This window comes from Lissotriton vulgaris, chromosome 1_2 (assembly GCF_964263255.1).
Source record: "Lissotriton vulgaris chromosome 1_2, aLisVul1.2, whole genome shotgun sequence".
NCBI classification, from domain to species: domain Eukaryota; kingdom Metazoa; phylum Chordata; class Amphibia; order Caudata; family Salamandridae; genus Lissotriton; species Lissotriton vulgaris.
The window spans coordinates 334,386,401-334,392,400 of NC_141686.1; positions in this window are offsets into that span (position 1 = coordinate 334,386,401).

Genomic DNA, 6,000 nt, shown 5'->3' on the forward strand with positions numbered 1-6,000 from the left:
AATAGTGATACTCCTGTGGCGATAGGCACTTGCAAATAGGCCGCGAGGTGTGAAACAACTGCCGGAAGCTAAACTCTGACAGACTATACAAGAAGTCTAGGGATCATTCCAGACAACAAGCTCAACATGACGACTAAAGTCAATGCTGTGTGCACCTCCTGCTTCGACATCCTACACATGCTTTGTAGGATCTTCAAATAGTTGCCTCATAACATAAGATGGACCATCACAAAAGCACTCATCACCAGCAGGCTGGACTACAGCAACACTCTCTAAGGAAGAATCTCCAAACAACTCCTACACAAACTCCAGACCAACCAGAACACCTGCAAGACTCGTACTCAACCTCCCTTGCCTCACCCACCTTCCACCGCACCTCAGGAAGCTTCACTGGCTCCCCATTCATAAGTGCAGCCAATTCTAACTTCTCACATACACATACAAAACCTTAAACAACAAAGGACCAGAATACCAGAACAGCTGAATACACTTTCACTAACCCACCCGACACCCACGCTCTGCTTCACTTTCACTTCCACACATTTCTTGCATCTGAAAAAGCAAATTAGAGGTTTTTCATTCTCCTACAGTGACCTAAGACATGGAACGACCCCCACCCCCAACAGGTCAAAGCCTCCTCTACACTTCTTGAGCTCTGCAAGAAGCTGACGATCTAGCTCTTCATATAGCACCTTGGAAACCACAAAACTACACACCTGCCCAAGTGCCTGGATACCCTCTCGGGTGAATACTGCACAATACAATCAATATAACATAACAACATCACATGGAACTTCTATGTAAGAATCTTTTACTAGCTTGGCTAGGCATAGTTCATACATTTTAATTATATTTCAGCCTAGGAAAAATATTGAGTTTCATTCAAGAATAAAGAGTTGGAATTGTAAAGAATGTCAGTAGGAGGTGTGTAGCATCAGAGAAGGGGGTGTTTGGGTATTTCACCCCTAATGGTTATATCTTCAGGTAAATAATTGGGAGCAGGTGCTTTCAGTCAGGTATGGTGAGGTGTCCTTCGGATGTCACCTCTAATTGTTACGTACACAGTCAAAAACACAAACACGCTTTTCTTCCTTTCTCTTCATTGAACCTCTGAAAATGTTGGTAAATTTACAAAATATTGTGTTTTTCCTCACAAAGGACCTCTACAAATCTTCATTTCTCACCCTTTCAAGCCCTTACAAGCCCTGTACTACACACAAAAAATCTCCGAAGCCAGCTCTAACTCTTAGGAGATTTACCTGATTGTAAAAAGCCTTACCAAACTCCCCCAGCCCCCCGTAAATAGTGAAGACTTACAATCTCGCTGTAATGACCTAGCGGACTTCTTTTACAACAAAGTCGATCTTATTTACTTGTCATTTTCAAACACCATCCCAAATGCTCCGGTAGACATCTTGGCGAATTTTAAGCAGGACACTCTGGGCAATCTGTCACCTGTGCTGGCTGAGTTCCCTCTGCTACATCCTGATTTAATTGCTACTTTAATGACTCAGGTAAAATCGGGCTCCCCTAGTGATCCTGCTCCTCTGAGCTCTCTGATGGCCGTCCGCCACATTATTCTTCCTGTTATACTGGAGGTACTTAATGCCTCAATCTCTACTAACACGGTCCCACCAGCATGGAAAGAGGCTAGGGTGAGGGCACTCGTGAAGAAACCCAACATGGACATCAATAATTTTAGCAATTACCGTCCCATTTCCCTGCTCCCTTGGGTCAGCAAGATATTAGAGAAATACATCAATAGTTTCCTGACTAACTTTCTAGAAAACAATCAGTTGCTTGAACCTTCACAAACGGGCTTCCGCCCCAAGCATGAGACGGAATCTGCTCTGCTGGCAGTTATGGAGGAAACTAGAGGAATCTTAGATCGGGGAGGATCGGTGGCAGTCATCCTCCTCGATCTAAGCGCCGCTTTTGACACGGTAAATCAAAAAATCCTACTGCAGTTTCTCTATGACATTGGGATTCATGGAGGAGCGCTGGAATGGCTTAAGTCATACCTGAGTGATAGAACATTTCAGGTTTTTGAGGGAAATACCATCTCCACCAGCAGACCTTTGGGCAGTGGGGTCCCGCAGGGCTCTTAGCTCAGCCCGACGTTGTTTAACGTTTATATGAGGCCGCTGGCTGGGATCGTCCGTCCATATGGTATTAAGATCGTTACCTATTCGGACGATACCCAGCTGGTGGTCTCTCTGACGCGGGGCGAGAGCTCTGCGGCCATGGTAGATCTGGAGGGTTGCCTGAGTGAAGTGAGAAGCTGGATGACCCTGTCTTGTCTCAAACTTAATGGGGATAAGACAGAAGTCATGCTGCTGGGACGATCGGCTCCAACCTCGGTAGGCTCAGTCTGCCCCGCCTGTATGGGTCCCCCTCCAGCTCCCATGAGTGCCATTAAGAGCCTGGGCATTTGGCTTGATAGGTCCCTAACGTTAGACTATCAGGCCGTCAAGCTATCTGCCACCTGTTTTTGCCTTCTCAGAATTTTAAGGAGGATACTCCCTATGCTACCATTCAAGGCCAAACAAACTGTAGTACAGGGATTGATCCATTCTAGGCTGGATTTTGGAAACGCACTTCATCTTGGAGCCCCTGACTCCACATTGCGGAAACTGCAAGTTATTCAAAACTGCTCTCTGCCAAACCTGGACTAATAAGCTTGCACTGGCTCCCTGTTAGGGACAGGATCAGCTTCAAGTCCCTCTGCATTGCCCATCAGTCATTCTGGGAAACTGGTCCAGCAATTAATCTCCCTTTAATTACCCCTTACCTCCCCAGCAGACAGCTGCATTCAGCTAACGCATTTCTTGCTGTCGTGCCCAAGGTTAAAAGAACTAGAGTGGGAGGCCGTTCCTTTACCCTAAATGTGGCCAGGTTGTGGAACACTCTCCCCCTCCACTTAAGGTCCAATCCAGACCTAACCTCCTTCAGGAAACAACGGAAAACTTTTTTGTTTAACAAGTAGGTCCCCTTCAACCACCGTGCCATCTGCCTCACTGTAAGAACACTTTTTAGTCATAGCGCTTGGACGCCTCCGGGCAACTATTTGTGCTTTACAAAACGCATTTTCATTTCATTTAATTTACACTGTGCCTTAATCCTCTATCAAGAGCCCTGCTGCCGTATAACACATTTTCACATCACATGCCAGCATGATGGTTTTGAAATCTCAAGCTCACACTCCCCCAATCTTACTAACTTGATTCTCTCATTTTAAAATCCAGAGGTGCAGCTTTGTCAGTGAGATTCAGGAGGCGGTGTGAATCCCAGGTTTCCTAACTAAAAAAGCAATGGGCCGCACTATGAATGGGAGAAATGACCAAGGTACAGGACAGACTGGTCGCTGAGAAGCAGGGTCAGTACTGATTTGCGTTGTATGGGCGGAATCCCTTCAATCTATAATGAGTTTTACATACTTATTCTGTCACTTTCTATCTCCATTTGCAGCTATCCATGTCTATCTCTGCCCTGCTCTCTATTTCCATTTGGTCTGTGTCAGAGACTCACAGACCAGAGTTTTTTGACTGTATTAATGGCTGCAACAAGTGTGTGCAGCATTAGGAGGCCTGGAGGGCGGCCTCTTTGTTCTGCAGCTTGGTCTGGAGCTGGGTTGGCAGTGCTCCAGAAGGTTGTTCTTACTGATATATCCTATAGTTGAACACGGGCTGTCATTAGTCTTACCATAAGCACAGATGGGTCACAGGTGGTAGTTGGAGAGATCTTTCTTTGTCCAGTGTGGGCCTTTCAGCAGCTGAGGTCTATTCTGAAACATTGACTAGATATGAGTGCATCTCAACTGAGGGGCTTCACCATGTTTAATGGTAAAAGTGTCTTTGTGGTGCTGGCTTTGAAGGACTTGAGGGTGTCAGTGAGGGAGAGGAGTTTGACGCCTGTCCAGTTGAGGTCTACGTTCCAGCTCCTGACCCTAGATACCCTTACGGCGAAGTTGTGTCATACAAATCAACCTGGCAAGGAGACAAATGAATGAAAATGAATATAGACTCAGTCAGTTCTATATTGGCGAAGACATGCCCAGCCGGGCAGAGGTCCTCAAAGTTTATATTTAGAGCAAGGTATGTAAAAAACAATAACACCTTCAACAATTCACGTACGGGGGGCACAAGCCTGTACCCAACCACAACATTACACAGACAAGGACATACACAAAGGGCTTGCAAGGCAAAATCAACAGTCTCTGCAGAATTCCAATTTTAAACAGAGAATTTCTTGTAGGTACCATTACACAGTATTGTATAGTCAATCATTCCACAAGTATATGGTACACAGTGAGTCACTGTTATTGTTTTTTACATACCTTGATCTAAATATAAACTTTGAGGACCTCTGCCCGGCTGGGCATGTCTTCGCCAATATAGAACTGACTGAGCCTATATTCATTTTCATTCATTTGTCTCCTTGCCAGGGACCATTGTTGTTTCTTTATAATTGAGCTCCCCGAGGTCCCTCGCTGATACTATTTGGGGTCCCCTTGTTGTTTAAAATAGATACAAATCGACCTAGCATAACATAACTTAACATAACATAACAAGATGAATGTCTGTTTGTGGTTGTTGTTGCAGATATTGGGCCCGATTCACAAAATGAACTTAAGACTCAATCCTAAACTTACTACTATTTTGGTATTCACAAAATGCACTTACTACTTTTGGTATTCACAGAATGCACTTACTACTTTTGACATTCACAGAATGCATTTACTACTTTTGGTATTCACAGAATGCACTTACTACTTTTGGCATTCACAGAATGCATTTACTACTTTTGGTATTCACAGAATGAACTTACTACTTTTGGTATTCACAGAATGAACTTACTACTTTTGGTATTCACAGAAGTTAGGATTTTGTCTTAAGTTTGTCTTAAGACAAACTTAAGACAGGCTTAAGATAGACTTAAGACAGACTTAAGTTAGGATTTTGTCTTAAGTCTGTCTTAAGACAAACTTAACTAAAACTCCTAACTTCTGTGAATACCAAAAGTAGCAAGTTCATTCTATGAATGCCAAAAGTAGTAAGTGTATTCTGTGAATACCAAAATAGTAGTAAGTTTAGGATTGAGTCTTAAGTTCATTCTGTGAATCGGGCCCAATGCTTTGTGTATCTTCTCAGTGAATAAGTGATTGATTGCACTTGTCCACTGACTGTAGAGATTGGTAAATTTAGTAGTGCACTAAAGCAGTGCTTGACTGCATGGAAGAATGTTTTACTTCTGTTAGTTGCTTTGAGGCTGGTGGTACTCTTTAAGGTAATTTTGGATCCCCTGATGAGGGATCTGTTCACAGACTGAGTGATTTTAGTTGGGTCCTTTGGTCAGTTTCTGTTTCTTTTTTGGCTTTTTATGGAATACTTACATGTTCAAAGGGAGCTCTTGTGAGTACTATAGAGAAGAAAGGTTGGTTATTGCGGATTATGCTGTTAGTAGTGCATTAACGCATATGTGTTTTTTGAGGTGGTATTGCATACATGCATGAGTAGGTTGTCATCTACTGAAGGTTGGTGGGAGTTGCTAAGTTTGATTATTTTTTTTTTTGAGTGAGTCACTGGAGGATCCTTGAAGAAGGGTATATTGGAGTGGTATGAAGAAGCGAGAAGAGTTTTGCAAGGTGATCAATCGAGTTCAAATGTGCCAGATTGAATTCGAGCACATCATAATGTGCTCAAGGATGTTTGTTTTAGAGTAAACACACAAAAGGTGATGAGAGGAATGCTTGCAATAAGTTCAGCCACTGGCAGTCGCTTGACCAAGAACTACAACCCATCAAAGGTTTGCTTACCATGGCACCTCAATTAGGCAGTTAGCCCAGACGTGGGTCCTGTGCTCAGTGCTCACTGTACCACTGGGATTAAGCCATACCCAGCAGATGAGCCCTAATAAGTGTAAAACCAGTCCTGGTTTATCTGTGTTCCAGTTCAGGTAGGACTTGTCCTGACACTTGACGCTTGACAGTTTCCATCAGAG